Below are 16,593 nucleotides of genomic sequence, written 5' to 3' on the forward strand. Positions count from 1 at the left end.
TGTAATGTTTATTTCCAAATATGAAATGAATGGAAATAACATATTTTGAGTTTTGATATTGGGGTATGGTCATTGTACTACTTTGGGCACTACTTTAACCAATAATCAACCCAATTTAAAAACAAAAGCTAAATGCTGATGCTAAATGTCAGTACCATCTATGTTTGTGTTGAATGTGCTATAAGATAGTACCTTACAGGAACTAGTAAGGTTGATAAAATTCACATCCAACACCTGCACAATCAAGCTCCTGAAATATTCTGATGATACCATAGTCATTGGCCTTGGATGGTGATGAATCTGCTTACAGAGGAGGGGTTGAACAGCTGGCTCTTTGGTGCAGTCAACCTGGAGATGAACATGATCAAAACAGTGGAGATGATAGTAAACTTCAGGATAATAAAAAATACAGAAAAAAACAGTAATCTTGCAAAATGTTATTACAATATAACAATTTATTTCTGTGATGCAAAGGCTGAAATTCCATCAGCCATTATGCCAGTATAAAGTGTCACATGATCCATCAGAAATCATTCTAATATGCTGATTTATTATTAGAATTATCAATGTTGGCAACAGTTGTTCTGCCAGATATTTTTTTGGAAACTGCAATACTTTTTTTCAGGATTCTTTGATGAATAAAAAGTAAAAAAAAAACAAAAAAAAAAAAAAAAAAAACAAACAAACAAAAAAACAAGAACAAAACAGCATTTATTCAGATTATAAATCTTTTCTAACAATATAAATCTTTGCTATCACTTCTTATCAATTTAACACATCCTTGCTGGATAAACCTTTTCATTTCTTAAAAAAAGAAAGAATAAAAATTTACTGACCCCAAACTTTTGAACTGTAGTGTATATTGTTAGAAAATATTTCTATTTTATATAAATGTTCTTCTTTTTAACGTTTTATTCATCAAAGAATCCTGAAAAAAAAGTATCACAGGTTCCAGAGAAATTTAAGCAGCACAACAGTTTCTAGCACTGATAATAAATCAGCATATTAGAATGATTTCTGAAGATCATGTGACACTGAAGACTGATGCTGAAAATACAGTTGTGCATCACAGGAATAAATTTTATTATTTTACATCACAATATTATTTTTTTTCCTGTATTTTTGATCAAATAAATACAGCTTTTAATGAAATTCCTTTAAAAGAAACATTAAAAATCATTCTGATCCCAAACTTTTGACAGGTAGTGTATATCAAGCATTCTTGACACTTTGCCTTAGCAGTTTAAGCTTTTTGTAAAATTTACAGTACAGACCAAAAGTTTGGAAACATTACTATTTTTAATGTTTTTGAAAGAAGTTTCTTCTGCTCATCAAGCCTGCATTTATTTGATCAAAAATACAGAAAAAAACAGTAATATTGTGAAATATTATTACAACTTAAAATAATAGTTTTCTATTTGAATATACTTAAAAAAAAAAATATTCCTGTGATGCAAAGCTGAATTTTCAGCATCATTACTCCAGCCTTCAGTGTCACATGTAACATCCAGTCTATCACATGATCATTTAGAAATCATTCTAATATTCTGATTTATTATGTGTAACGTTTGATCGGGCTCCCGTCCACCAGAGGGAGCCTTCACCTGAATTCTGAACTCTGCCACTTCCTGTTCCTGCCACATCAGTTCCTGTCTTGTCATTTCCTGTCACCCTGTATTTAAGCCATGTGTTTGCTATGCCACATTGCGAAGTATTGCCAGTTCCCTGCCTTACTAAGCGTTTTTCATGTCTCCTTTGCTGTTTATTTTTATGACCATTGCTTTTGCCTTTTTGACTCACGTTTTTGGATTACTGTCTTGGATTTGTTTGCCATTGGACTGTTTTGCCTGTATCTTGACCAAAGCCTGTGACCTGACTACGAGTTGTGATTACCATTTGGATTTTTTCAGCAGACCATTTAATAAAGACCCGCTTATGGAATCTACACGGCCTAAGTCCTCCTTACATTATGAGTGTTGGAAACAGTTCTGCTGTCTAATATATTTGATGAATAAAAGGTTAAAAAGAACTGCATTTATTCAAAAAAAAAAAAAAAAAAAAATCGAATAATATATATTCTAATAATATATTTTCTTTACTATCACTTTTTTATCAATTTAACACATTCTTGCTGAATATAAAAGTATTGATTTTTATTTAAAAAAAAGAAAGAAAAAAAATCACTGACCCCAAATTACTGACCAGTAGAGTATATTATTACAAAAATATTTATATTTTAAAAACATAGCTTCTTTTATTATTTTTTTTTGACTTTTTACTTTTTATTAATCAAAGTATCCTTAAAAAGTATCACATGTTCTGAAAAAATATTAAGCAGCAGAACTGTTTTCATCTTTGATAATGAATCATCATATTACAATGATTTCTAAAGGATCATGTGATAATGATCCTAAAAATTCAGCTTTGCATCACAGAAATAAATGATAATTTAAAGTATAATAAATGTAAAAACAATTATTTTAAATTGTAATAATATATCACAATATTAAAAAAAAATTTCTGCATTTTTGATCAAATAAATGCAGGCTTGATGAGCAGAAGAAACTTTTTTCAAAAACATTAAAAATAGTAATGTTTCCAAACTTTTGGTCTGTACTGTATATACATCTTAATGTATATTCATCAATTGGTTTTTGTTGTTTTTCATCACAAGACATCATCAATCTGGCACAGGAAATTGTGCTGTATATACATATCCATTAAATTGTTCAGTTTGATTTCTTTTCAAAGATATTTAGACTCTTTGTAATTAGACTAAACATTGACAACAAACTTCTCTTCATATGCCATCTTCACTGTGTGTGTCTGTAGGTTGTCTGGCTGTATGGTGACAGAGGAAGGCTGTGGTTATTTGTCTTCAGCTCTGAGTTCAAACCCCTCACACCTGAGAGAGCTGGATCTGAGCTACAATCACCCAGGACAATCAGGAGTCCAGCTGCTCAACCACAAACTGGAAGATCCAAACTGCTCACTGCAGATACTCAAGTATGTTTGGAAATATGAAACATTGATCTGTGTGTAAATGATACATATCACCTTTAATGTGTGTTTATGTGTTTAACAGTTTGGATAATGGAGGAGAGTTCATGATGACAGCAGGACTACGAAAGTGTAGGTCTATAAACACACACACACAAAGACATGCACTTGTATTCACTGGAGGCTTTCGCACATACAGACCTTTCCAGAAATTACCAATAAATTACTATTCAGAGATCATGTGTGAATAGAACAGAGAAATACCAGTAACTCAGTAAATTAGAAATTGTTACCATATTTATGCTGTATGTGAAGAAAGCATAAGATCACCCTTATGAGCATGTACAAGGTCTGCTTAAATAAGTCTACTTTTGACCACTAAAAACATTTTTGAAAATTTTGGATAATTGGTTTAAACATTGTTTTTATGTTTGTTTGTTTTTTTTAATAATTATGTTTTAAAAATGTGACAGCTGCATAAAAAATGATGGTAATGATGGTAAATTTGACCTCCCTATACAGCAAAATCCCCAGAGTTAAGGCCTTTCCACACTGAGTGCGATGCGAAAAAGCGAGGCGAGTCGCCAACAAACGGTGCTTTCACACCGAGCGCAAAATGATTGTTTCTCCTTCTGCTAATATACGCCTGCATGCTTACAAAGAATAGCTACATTCTAAAATATAATTAGAAGTACAATTAGCATTAAACTACACTTGAAAATGTATTTGCTCACCCACTTTAAACCATCATAATGTGCTTGTAATAACTTCCAATTGTGATCTATAGTTGATTTTGATTAATTAGCAAACATATGCACTCTTTGTATGTTTAATAATGCTACACTGCTAATATTTGTCATAAACATCCTTTATTGCTATAAAAATACCATGTGTTGCATACAAAACACATACAGAAAATATATTGTCATAATCATATGTCTATTTTCTGCTTTCACATTTCATGTGTAGAAAAGGAGTGAACGCACGCTCTGCTCATCACACACTCGCGCACGTGGAAGAAAAACGGACCCCAGATAGCAGCCTATTGTCAGCCCAGATCTGGCCCACATCTGGCAGAGCAGGGTCATTTGTAACTCTAAGGAGAGCAGTCTGAGTACTATGATACGGTCTAAATCCTGACTGGAAATCCTCACAGATGCCATTTTTTCTCTAAGAAGGATGTAATGAATGTAATGTAATGTTTGTTTTATTTGAAGGTCACCATGAACTGTGTGATATTGGTGTTTCCATTAGCCGGGCTCGTAATTCTTATTACAGCTACATTATTTATACTTGCTGGTGCTGTATGGTGGTTTTATCAAAAGACACTTTTGCAATAGCAATAAAAAAAAAAATGATGCTTTGTAGTTATCAGTGATTGATTGTGTTGCGCTAGTAATGTAGTTGCGTATAAAACTGCTGTGTGTTGGAATATCATGCGCGACACGACAAATCCCCGACAAAAAACTGCTGTTGCTGCGTTCTATTTATGACGTATTGACACAAATTTCAAATCAATTTTCAGCAGCCGTCACTTTTCTCGCGTCCACTGTACGACATACTTTAGCTGTGCACAGTGTTACTCACCTATCGAGAACAATCAAGCACACCCTCGTGTCCAATTGGCAAGGCCTTCTTCCGCTCCTTGAGTTCTCTCCGTGTGGAAAGCTGAATCGATATTAACAATAGTCCCTACTTCTTGCTTACGCGTAAGCCTTCTTTTGTTCCTCTTTCTTATTTCCCATACCCGGCCAATAAACATTTCCTAGAATTAATAACACAATTACACCACTGAGTGTTTGCTGGTTGTGAAACCTGTTTTGTTGATTGCAATATTAATTCCATTAGCTGATCCAAAATATTTATAATTAATTTATACAAGTTTTATTATTAATTATTTATTTTGCCTTTGAGCTAATTTGCTACAATGACGAGAAAAAACGATGCTCTTGAAATTTTTATCCAGTTTTGTATAGACAAGCCCTAGCCTTGTTGGAACAAAGGACTGTTAGATGGGGTTATTCTCTGCCACCAATTCTGAGCCGTGGAAATATCTATTTGGAGCATGCCCCCCCGTGCATTTTGAGCACGCCCGAAATGAATTTTGTGGGGAAATGTTAGCTTCACAGAGGCAGAAAGTACTCTTGAGTCCCCGAACAAACGATTTTGCCCTTTTTACAATCTTTGATGACCTGTGTGCAGACCTCTTTTTGGCGTGTGCAACATTCCACAAGCTTGCTCCCCCTGCTGCCCGCCCTTCTGTGCTCTCTACGTGCCGCCTGCTTCTTTAAACCAGTTTATCTTCATACCCTACTCTTCATCGTGAAGTTTTATCATTATTAACTGACAATGAATATAATTGTTCATGCAGGCTGGCCGTTGACACCATTTCTTCTATTCCGGTGTGCCTCTTCTTTCGCCGGGTTTCTTTTACAATAAAATGCGCCCCCCCCCACCAAGAGGTTTTTTCTCCCGGCTGACTGTCAAAAATTCAGTGCTTCGTTGGGTCAGCAGGGTCCTAGCCCCAAAACATCTGGAGAAGAACAAAATGCATATTCACTGAAAGAATTCGGTGTGAAATCACCCAGAACCATTTAGGAGCCTCCAGCGCCACCATTTTCCCAGAACTGCAACCGTAGTCTACAGAAGTACAAAGTGTCATGATTCTTATGACAACGTTTAGTTTAAGACTCCTCAACAATTACTCTCTACTTAATAAGACTCACATTATGAACGTGTAGTAAAATACCGTGCAGACTGATTTGTAAAAAAAGATCTATAGTATATATATATTTGCTTTATGAGCCATATAATTGAATAGTGGCTCTTGGAAGTGACCAGCACCCAGCCTCGTTTAACCACTGTTTGAAATGTTGTTGCATGGTTGTCCAAGTAGCCACTCAGCATTGTTGCAGATTGTACTGCTTGGGTCTGTGTTTGAGCAATGGCGACCGCTGGCGAATGTAGAGCGCACAGAAGGTGTGGGCATCAGGGACTCAAGCTAGTGAAAACTTGCTGTGCCAAAGAGAAGGTCTCACACATTCCAATAAACTCATTTAAAAAGCAAAACTTTGATTTTTGTGTGCTCAAATTAGTTTCCTTCTTGGCCAAGACACATTTTCTCCACAAACTCAGTTCGCGCAATGCTCAAATTCCCTTTTGTGCACGTCAAAAGATACTCTTTCATGCTCAGAATTGTGGCAATAATAACCCTATACATGTTGCCCGCCAGGAGCTAAGTTGGCCAATCTCTGTGCAAGATGGACATATCTGATTGTTGCAAGTCTACTGCTTTTCCAGTGTCTTAAGGTGTGGTCAAATTGTTTCAGGCATTTTTGGAAATTTGAGTAATGCTACTGGCACCTTTACACATGAAAATGCCAACATTTTTAAAAAGAGTTGCACACAGAGACCTTGCCTTTTCCATCTATCAACTAGTCTCTGGATGTGGATTATTATTATTCGTTATATTGTATAGTCCTCAGGTTGTTTTCGTTTTTTTGTTTTTTTTCTGTGAACGACCCCTTACACTGGGTCATTCACACAGAACATTTGTAATTGCTTGTGTGAACAACATGATCGTACAGATAAGAGCAATACATCAATCGAATCTGTAAAGGATCTACTTTTATTTGTATACACACATAATAACAACAAAACTTTGTGAGTTTACAAAATAAATAAAACAACAGAGTGCGCTGCTGCAGGCTTGGTCTGCGGTGTATTCTTCTTTAGAAACCTCATAATCTAAAATGAACTGTAACTCAGCAAATACGCAACACAGAGGACATGAGAGAGATATCTATAGAAGCTTGACATGTATACTTTTAAACTACTTTTTAAACAACTTATCGAAAACAAATATTCTGTGATAAAGTAATCCATATGAAACCAACGCAATGTCCAATCTTTCACGTCTCCCTTCATAATATCTAATGCGACCACGCCCACGCACTAAGCATGCTATTGATATTACAATCATCCATGTGAAGCTCGCAGCAGGTAACCGCCCACATCAGAGCAAACAAAGCAGCGATTGTTTTAAATTTTACTTTTTGCTTCGCGCTGAGAGGAATAAGACATATTTCCCCTCAGAAAAGACTTGTTGTGACAAATACGACAGAATTCACCACAAGAAGCTTTAGATTATTGATGCATCGGTTTTAACCAGCAGAGATAATAAACATGAGTATTTTTTTATTAACCTACTTGTATTAGTTTTCACATAACTTGTACATGTTACTAGTTAGAGTTTTTCCAAACTATAATTCCTGACTAAATGTATAATCAAGTGAAACATTATAAAGTTTCATTCACAGCATCTAAATGTCTCCCAATGCCAGGATGTGTTTTTTTTTTTTTATGTTATATAAAATAAACAGCAATACAATATAAAAAATATGAGTCTATAATGTTACTAGCCTAATGTCAGTAAGAATAATTAGACAAAACTTTACTGTGATAGGCTATTCTCTGTTTATGAATATAGCCACACTGTAAAACCCTGACAAGCTCACAGTAACTCAAAACTGCTTTTCCTTAAAAAACCTGACAAGTTGGGTTTATTCAAACCGCTTTGAGGAAAAAACCTGATTGCCTTAAACCATTTAAAGTTTTTAAAACTTACCAAAGTTATGAGTACTCTGAACTTAATTCAGTTGAGTTCACTGGAAAGAAGATATACATTGCAATTAAATAATTAAGTGATTAATTGAGTGATAATTCGTAGAATTAGTGATGAACAGCTGCTGTTAACAAAACAGAATTACTGAAGAAAAAGAGAAACACAAGAACTACAACTGACTTCAGACACAGCCTTAGATAAAAATCAACTGGGAAATAAAATACATGAAATCCTCTCAAGATCTGATTAAACAACCACACAAACAGCATCACCAGCTCCACTTATTAATAACCAGACTGACTTTATTTCTGTCAGACGCCTACAGAAGATCTACTGAGATGTTGGATTTATTGTTTCATTTTGAAGTAACCATGTTAGAGATCAGTGTTTTCTTTAGTTGAGCTCTTGACCCTTGATTTCTGTCTTAATTTTTTCTCTGGCTGTTGTAACCAATTTGTTGTAACTCAAAAGCCCAGAGAAAATATCATCAGGTGTTATACACACACTCACACTCTTAGAAGCTCTTGAGCGTGCGAAGTGAATGTGCTGCACAAAGTCATTTTCAGATGCAATGAAAAAAAAAAAAAAAAAAAAACCTGGATAGCCTAGATTAGGCCCAGACTCTATTACTAGTATATAATAATTATAATTACTGTTAACCCACAGTAACACATTTTAACCGATTAATCGCCTATTTTCGTTTGCTGCATGTTTTTTTTTTTATTAGGCTGGCCTAATAATGTTATAATGTGCCACCAGGATATTTTAGTTGCCTTCACTTAACAACAAATCCTTTAAATTTAACAAATTTATCAGAACAAGAATTAAAAATATATAATTCTAATGGATAAATAAAATTGCAGTATATAATAATATAGGCTTAGCTATTATATAAAAAAAACCAAAAAAATAAATGAATAATAATTTAAAGCGAAACCATAAGGTAGGTTGGGCTCTCATTCGGGAGAAATCCAAACGTTTCCATATTCGTGATGTTGCCTATTTCAAGCTTAACTATTATTCATTAGGAAAATAATTAGCAAAAATATGCCAAAGTGGACCGCTGCTCGCGCCGAATGGCACGGTGGAAACGGCTACTGATTCCAATGAATGTGCGCGAGGCACCAGCGCGATCAAACAGCTGAACAGAAAATACTAAATTTTTGGTCACACAGTAAAGGCATAATTCAAAAATGCTAAGTGTTAGCAGTCTGAAAAATCAAGAATAATAACAGAATTAATAATAATTATTGCTAAATGCTGGACCGTTCTCATTTCGATCTGCAAATGGAACCTGAAGGATTTTTTTAAAACCAAGAATGAACCGAAATGAAAACATTTAGCTTTTTATCCGTATATATAGGCCTTATATTTAATGACTGTTTAATAACAATAGCATGCATAAGATCCTTTGTGTAAAGGTCTTTCTTTAAATTTTTGATGACAAGACTGTAGCCTAAGACTATCCAACATTTTGAAATTAACTCACTGTACATTTTTAATGGTTTTTAAATATGTTACAATGTTATATCATAATGTTATTGTTGTTTTACCTCCTCCTTTTATCTCATTTTACAATTACATTCAGTTCGCAATCCGTCTCTTTGCGCCACCTGGCGGTAGTTTCGCAAATTAATTTAAAAACGCTGACTGACTTGCAGTTAACGCCGCGGCCCTGCGGTATTTCCTTCTCACGCACCACGATTGGTCGATTACATACAATGTCTGCATGTTATTGGTCAAACGATCATTACCTTCATTAAGTATGAAAACAGGAAACCAAAGCCAAAACCTGGATATTTTAGGCAACACAGAAATCCTGGCCAGGACGTGTCCTGTGAAAATGGCACATTTGGTCACCCTACTTTATCATCTATTTTTGATCTTAAAATCAGTTTTCTACATTATCATCTTCGCTTCTTAACGTGTCATATAACATGTCCCCGATCATATTCTCAAAAAAAAAAAAACAATTGGAGCGCCTTGTTATACATTAGTTTTATCGTTGATTTCTTGAATCGTACTAGCTTATAGCCCATGCCATCGCCAGCGCCAGTTTGCCGCTAATCTGGCTTACACTTTTCTCACACACATTGGGTGTTTCCAAACGGAAGGTGCATATTCCAACAGGATGCATATCTCGGCTGCATAGTTCAAACGTCGCTGAAGGCCATCTCAACGGAAGGATCCTTGGAAGGCAGCCTTCGTTTTCAGTCGTTCATTCAGCTTAATTTAAAGCATGCATAGGATTGTATCCTTTGTGACCTTAAATCACACCCACAATCCTTTGTTCCCATTCCATTTCATGATAAATAAACTGACCAAAAAAATGAGTTCAATACTGAGCTTTGTCCTGAAATTTATTATGAAAGTAAAGACCAAAAAGAATGTTTTGGACATGAAAGCGAGATACGAGCCTGCGGGACAGATTTTCAGTCCCGCTCCCGACAAGATTCTGTCCCGCGCCTTCCCGCCTGCAGGAATATATCTTATCTGGTCCGCTACCCGACGCGGACATTCATGTTTTGTCCCGCTCCCCGCCCGCACGAAGCCTGCAATTAAAAGTTAATCTATATAGATTCTTTCAGTACATCTAAGCAAATGTCACATGAATTGGTTCTGTAACACTCTCCCTAAGCTCCACAACATCCAGCATAAATGCTCCCGATAAACTATTTGTTCTTGAGGCCTAAGCCTCAACCATTCAATCATAACCAACCACTGTTATTTTAAACAGAAAAGCAAGCATGGGCTACTGTGTGCATGGTTTGTCCATGGAAGGAATGACGAGCGCGCTTGCTCCTTATTATCACCTAAAGATGACATTCAGTTAATACGATCTATTAACAGCGATACTGCTTACATCTCCGAGCACCGGTATTAATATCAGCGCGTGGCTAGTGATATACGACACACCTGTCACCAGGTAGGGTTTTCTTGTGGCACACCACAATGACTATGTTTGTCTTTTTTTAGAATTGAGAGTGTTTAAAGATGAGAGGATTCAAAATACGTGGATAGAGAGCATGACAATTGTTCAGAACTTCGACTGACGTGTCTTCATAAACTAATTCCTTCTGATTTGGCCGCTGGCGTTCCAGAAGAACTCAAACAGCTTGAGGTCCTGTGCTTGGCTACATTGCGACACCCTTTGAAAAGTTGTGTTAGAAATATGACAAAACTGTGCATAGCTTGCGCATTCGTCAATCATTTTAATGTTAATATGGTTGGTTGTTTTGCTTTGCCTGCAACCAAGATTAAAAACTATTTGCTATGCAGAGGTATCACTTTGTTTAGATCAATTTCTATTCGTAAGGAACTCATCAGGCAATCATGTTATTTCTCCCCGCGATCCGCACACAACGAGTGTCTTCCACGCCCCGCAACCCGCACTCGGCTCAATCAAGAGTTGTCACGCGCGCGACACCTGAGTTGTTGGGATCCCACGGGCTCCCGCGGGGTACTCCCGCTAGGAGAGTGCAGGCCGGAGGAGGCGGATGGGGAGTGAATGGTATCGTCTAGCGTCGAGGTAGCTTCGTAAATATACTCACCCTAAACGCTACGAAACTGAGCCACTATGGGTAAGCCCACGGGGGAGACTGTAGAAAGCTGTGATTCATTGATATTGCATTACGTAGAAAGGCAAATCAATAACAAGGACTATTGTAGAATGCCAAAGTTTTTTTCCAAGCCTAAGTTTTATTTGTATTTTTCATGTGACGGGGACGGTTGGTGGAGGACGGGGGGAACTTATGTAACAGGACAGGTGCACTTACTGACACTCATTATAGCTCATTCTCATCGTCTTATTCTAGCGGTGTAATGGCCAAAGGAGTTAGAACTATAGCATGCTAAGACTCTGAGTTGAGTCTGACCCTAGAAAGGTCGACTCCATGCAGCGGTAGGGGGATGCAGCCTTCCGTTTGAGACAAGCACCCTTTTAATAACTTGTTTCACTTAGATTGTTTCCTTGCTCCTAATGGAAACGACTATGTATCTACCTTTGAGTGTAGAGTGAGGGACCACGTTCTAGCTGCATGCGTTTGCAGCTGGAGCTGAAGACTGGACCATGGGAGAAGCGAGATTAGCACCTACTGTGTTGTCACGAAACAACCTGCACAGCGCGTTGTTATCTTACTACTGTGTGACAGGTTACTTCGATTGTGATGGAGTGAAAATGATGCAGCCACAGCAGAAGGACATTCTCAGCCATCATTATCTAGTTGTAAATGAAGGTCAACTGATAGGCGCGTGTAGGTTTGGTGAGACACCCCAGTTGATGAGTTTATTTACCGGGGCGACATCCAAAACAGATTAACGTAAGTTGCTTCGTGTATGACTCTGTGTAGTTGTAGAGTCAGTAAGCATTGCAACATTAGTAATTATCGTAGATCACATATCAGACTTGACCAGCGATAAGATAATTGATCATGGACAACTTAAAAACTCTCGTTAACGCGACAAATGGGACCGAACTCGCATATTGACGACCATGCACTTAGCAAACGTCAAGTAACTAGGCTTGACTGCACGACAGAACATGACAATGGAGCTCACGAACCTGACGGACAAACCAAGCAGGACGCTCACACACGGCTAATTATATTTACGTATCAAGTCGAGCAATCAATAGCTCCAAGCTGGCAAAAAAACCATGATATTATACTTATGACCCAGAGTGCAGTCCACATGTGACAAGCACGACGGAGGACTTAATGGGGTATACAATGATACCGAACGACCCAAGATATAGGATTCCAATCTACGTAAGACAACACACTGACTGCAGCTAATATCATGAGACGGACCGACACTCCCTACTCGTACCCGCAATGAGGATACATGTTGCCGACTCTATCTATTCAAGTTCGATGCAGAATGGGATGAGACGCATGACGGCGCAACCTGGGTAGCACTGTTACGACAAACGGGCACGCAAAGATCTAAGACTATCCATACGATAAAAGACAAGACGAAAACGAATGAGCAAGAGACTCGCTCTAGAAACAAAACCCAATCGCACATGTATGCTTATCATTTAACCATCCCATGTCAGATACGAAGGCGAGACTCGTAGTGGCCTAAACCGAGCCCAAAATGATAACGAGGCCACAAAATCCAGGTACCATGGGAGGCATAAAGCAATATTGCTATGATGTCGATATCGTTTACCTGTCAGCGAAGAATAGGCTGGCGTTACCTGTTGGAATGGTGCTTCTTACAGCCCTCTAGTGTAAGAGGAACTAGAGTGAGCCGGAATTTGTCCGGTTGTTTTTTTTTTATTTTTTTTTTGAAGACTAATGAGCGCAAGGCCTGATAGCTAAGCCCAGTACACAGCAATCTAAACTGCTGGTGCCAGTATTATTGTCCCTGTAATGATTTCGCCAATCAGTAGTGTCGAGTGATGGAGCGATCATGGATGCATGACAGACGACACAACTTGTACAAGATCTAGTAGAAGGAGGCACAGGAGTGAGCACATGGTAGATCCGTGGAGCAGTGACCAGACAAATTGGAGCTGAGAGGGACTGGGCTGTGGACAGATCCAGAGAAGCGCAGTATGGACCATTGGCGATGCAGGCCTGAGTGGGATGGCCAGGCGGGGTAGGTGAGGTGGGGGGAGCAGTGGGGTACCCACAGAGCAGGAAATCATTAGTGGCGCAGAGACATCATGGTACAGACCACTTTGGCCGTGACAGGACAGGACCGTGAGTTCATGGGAAGCCTCCGTGGCCATGGACAGGACAAGCAGTGAGTTCGTTGCATGGCCTCCTTGGCTGTGGCAGGTCAGGCAGAGAGGGTTCGTGGACGGCTCCCTTGGCCGTGGCAGGACAGGCAGAGAGTTCGACAGGACAGGGAGATAGTTGGGATGGCCTCCTTGGCCGTGACAGGGGCAGGCAGAGAGTTCAACAGGACAGGGAGATAGATAGTTTGGATGGCTTGGCAGACATGACTGTGATCAGGCTTTGACCTTGGTAAGACATGGTAGGGAGTAAACTGGTGACTTAGCTGGCATGTTGGTGAGCAGGTCCTGGAATAGGCTGTGGCTTGGCAGGCATGACGTGAGCAGACCTCAGAATAGCACGTGAATAGGCTGTGGCTTGGCAGGCATGACGTGAGCAGACCTCAGAATAGCAGGCGTCGTTGACATGAAAAAAACTCCAGACTTGACGGGTCGGGAGTGAAGACCGGGACTCGTGGTGTGCTGGGCATCTGTGTAGGATTGTGTGGCTCCTTATCCACCACAAAACACACAGTGTATGATGAGACGCACAACAGCAGAGGCAAGATCAATTGTATTGTTTCCAGGAGGAAAAGTTTATTTTCCCTCCAGGTAGACGGGAACAAATGGGTTCATTTAATTCTTGACGCGAAAAATGTCTCTTAACGCCACATCATGTTAAAAATCCCACAAAATGGCACAGTCCACAAAAGTCGGCAACATAGTCCTCTTGGCCCTGTCGCCTTGATGAAGGCAGAGGAGGCTAACTGCTGGGTTGATTTTTGAGGTTTCGTATTCTGTTATGAATGTCGACCACTGAAGGACGATAATCCCAAAAATCCCATACCACAATGAGAGACAAAGGACTTGACTTGACTTGACCTTGACTTGACTTGGCTTGCATTGACTTGACTTGATCTGGACATGAACAGAAGGGACTCACCAAAAGCAGGCAGGTTACAAACATTAATACTACGACAAGGCACACTGGCCAAAAACATGATACTTATACCGACACAAGACAGGTCCACATGCCAAGAAACATACCCCCACTCAGAAACAAACAGACAATGATAATCAAAGGAACACGACAATAATCCAAGGAGATACAGGGACACCATATCACTTTGACTATGGCAGGAGATACATGAGGGCAAGGGAAGCATGCCACAAACTAGCAGAAATCAAGCGTACAGAAATTCAAAAGAAAAGTGAAGAACACCCATGAACCAGAAACAAAACCCAAAACAGACCTTAAACTAGTCTCTTATGCCAAACTTCATATAGCTAAAAACTTGTAAATTCTAATCCAATGATAAAGCCGGAGAAAATGGAGCGCTAGCTGAAAGGAAAAACACAAACTAGAGGTATGTTCGATATTGCTTTTGCGGGGGAGGGTAAAAGACAACCCTGTTCTACAGACAAATACAATTAAAACAACTGCCAAGAATCTGTCTACTTTTTGTTGAAGCGACTTTAGAGAAAACAAACAAAATCCGTGGGTATCTTTTTCAACAAGAGTGGCTAAATTAACGAAGAATAAAAGCTCTGCAACAGGTGTGACAATTTACCCAACAGCCCAGCAGTAATGAACTTGAGAAACAACTTTAATTCCAAGATCGAGACTCTTAGAAATATAAAATAATAACCATGCAACCGTTTTCCGTTTACCAGTATATAACATCCGACAGGTGCGGCTAATAGGATCCCGCTGAGGAGAACAGTGTACAATACACTCAGTCTCCTGACTATAGGAGAGGAAGAATTGTATAAATTTGTTAGTAATCATTTAAACCAAACAAAATGTATGTTATACCGCTTATTCATACTATAGAGGGTGCTTCCAGGAAGTCATAGATCCTCTCTCCTGAATATTAATTTAGTCGTCATTGTCATTTAGTATATGTCGCCCAAAAACCTTCAACTGGCTGTTATTGAGGCCTTTCATTAAAAAAAATACGCAACTTGACCACAAAGGAACTCGTTAATACCGACCAAGTCTCGAATCTCCCTATTTCTGTACAAGATGATAGGAAAAGGTAATATCCTCACAATTCATTCACCTTCGTAGAGAAAAATGGTTATCTGTGCGGATTCCAGTAAGGATTTAGACACATCATACATGTACTGGAGCCTGTGATAATTAGCGTTAACCAAAATGACTGCCCTTATCAGTTTGATCTTCCTCATTCGTGCTACTGGAGTCTAGCGCTGAATTCGACAAAATTGACCACAACCTTCTTTTTGACTAGAATTGACAACTTGGTTGGCATTGGAGTGGAAGTGCATTAGCAGGGTGTTTAACATCACACTTAGTACTCGGACGCACAGGACAAGTGTGGCGTGAAACGCAGGGAATGAAGAGGTATTGATAGCGATCAAAAGTGCACACAGTATGGTAGTACTCTACAAGCCTCAGTATTAGGGCCGTTCTTTCTAATGCTGTACATGTTACCCATGGGCGAATATCATCAGGACACACTCGGTGTTAGCTTTCAAGTTTATGCTGATGGCACTCAGACCTATATTTCTTTGCGGCCTGGCGAAACATACCAACTTGAAAAACTACACTGTAAAAAGTGATTTTTTGAACTTGTAAATAAAGATAGCATCAGTTAAGTAAATTTTACAAACAAATACTATTTTGTCTTTTTACTTCAAAATATACGTTTGAATTCATATAAGCTACCCTAGAGGGTTTCGTTTTTATTGTATTTTACTAAATACATAAGTAAATTCAAACTGCAACTGTCCTAAGTAGCAATTAAAGTTAAAAAAACCATAAGTATATTTTACTTAGAACCGTTTGTGTATGTTGTACAAGGATTCTTTAAGTCAAATATCAATAGTTATGATCCCATATTTCCCATCATGCAGTGGGGCATGAATAATAAAAATGTACACTGTTTTAATGGTTGTTTTGTTGTTAGTTGTATTAGTTTTTAGTTGTTTGTGTTGTTGTTTGTTTTAGGGTAACATACTGTTTTGTTGACACATGGAGTTCATTTTCTACTCAAATGAACCCATTCATACTCAATACACTATTCACTGATTGTTACCGTCATTGTGTGCGGTGGACCAAAAGTATTGAGGGTCTCCTGTGTTAATTTGGACTATTCCATTTTATTGAGTAGGGCATATTATGCTTAAAAGGATAAAACAGTCTGTCTACATGCTTACTTGCATGTTTGCAATGGGCAATCACATGCTGTAACAGAATGGTGGTTTTCAAGTGTTGCCTTGTTAA

General features: G+C 38.4%; 1 pseudogene; it reads left to right on the top strand.

Moving 5' to 3' along the window:
- LOC109065629 overlaps nt 1-16,593 on the top strand; it is a 150,301-nt pseudogene that overhangs the window by 43,850 nt on the left and 89,858 nt on the right.

This window comes from Cyprinus carpio, unplaced genomic scaffold (assembly GCF_018340385.1).
Source record: "Cyprinus carpio isolate SPL01 unplaced genomic scaffold, ASM1834038v1 S000006466, whole genome shotgun sequence".
Taxonomy (NCBI): domain Eukaryota; kingdom Metazoa; phylum Chordata; class Actinopteri; order Cypriniformes; family Cyprinidae; genus Cyprinus; species Cyprinus carpio.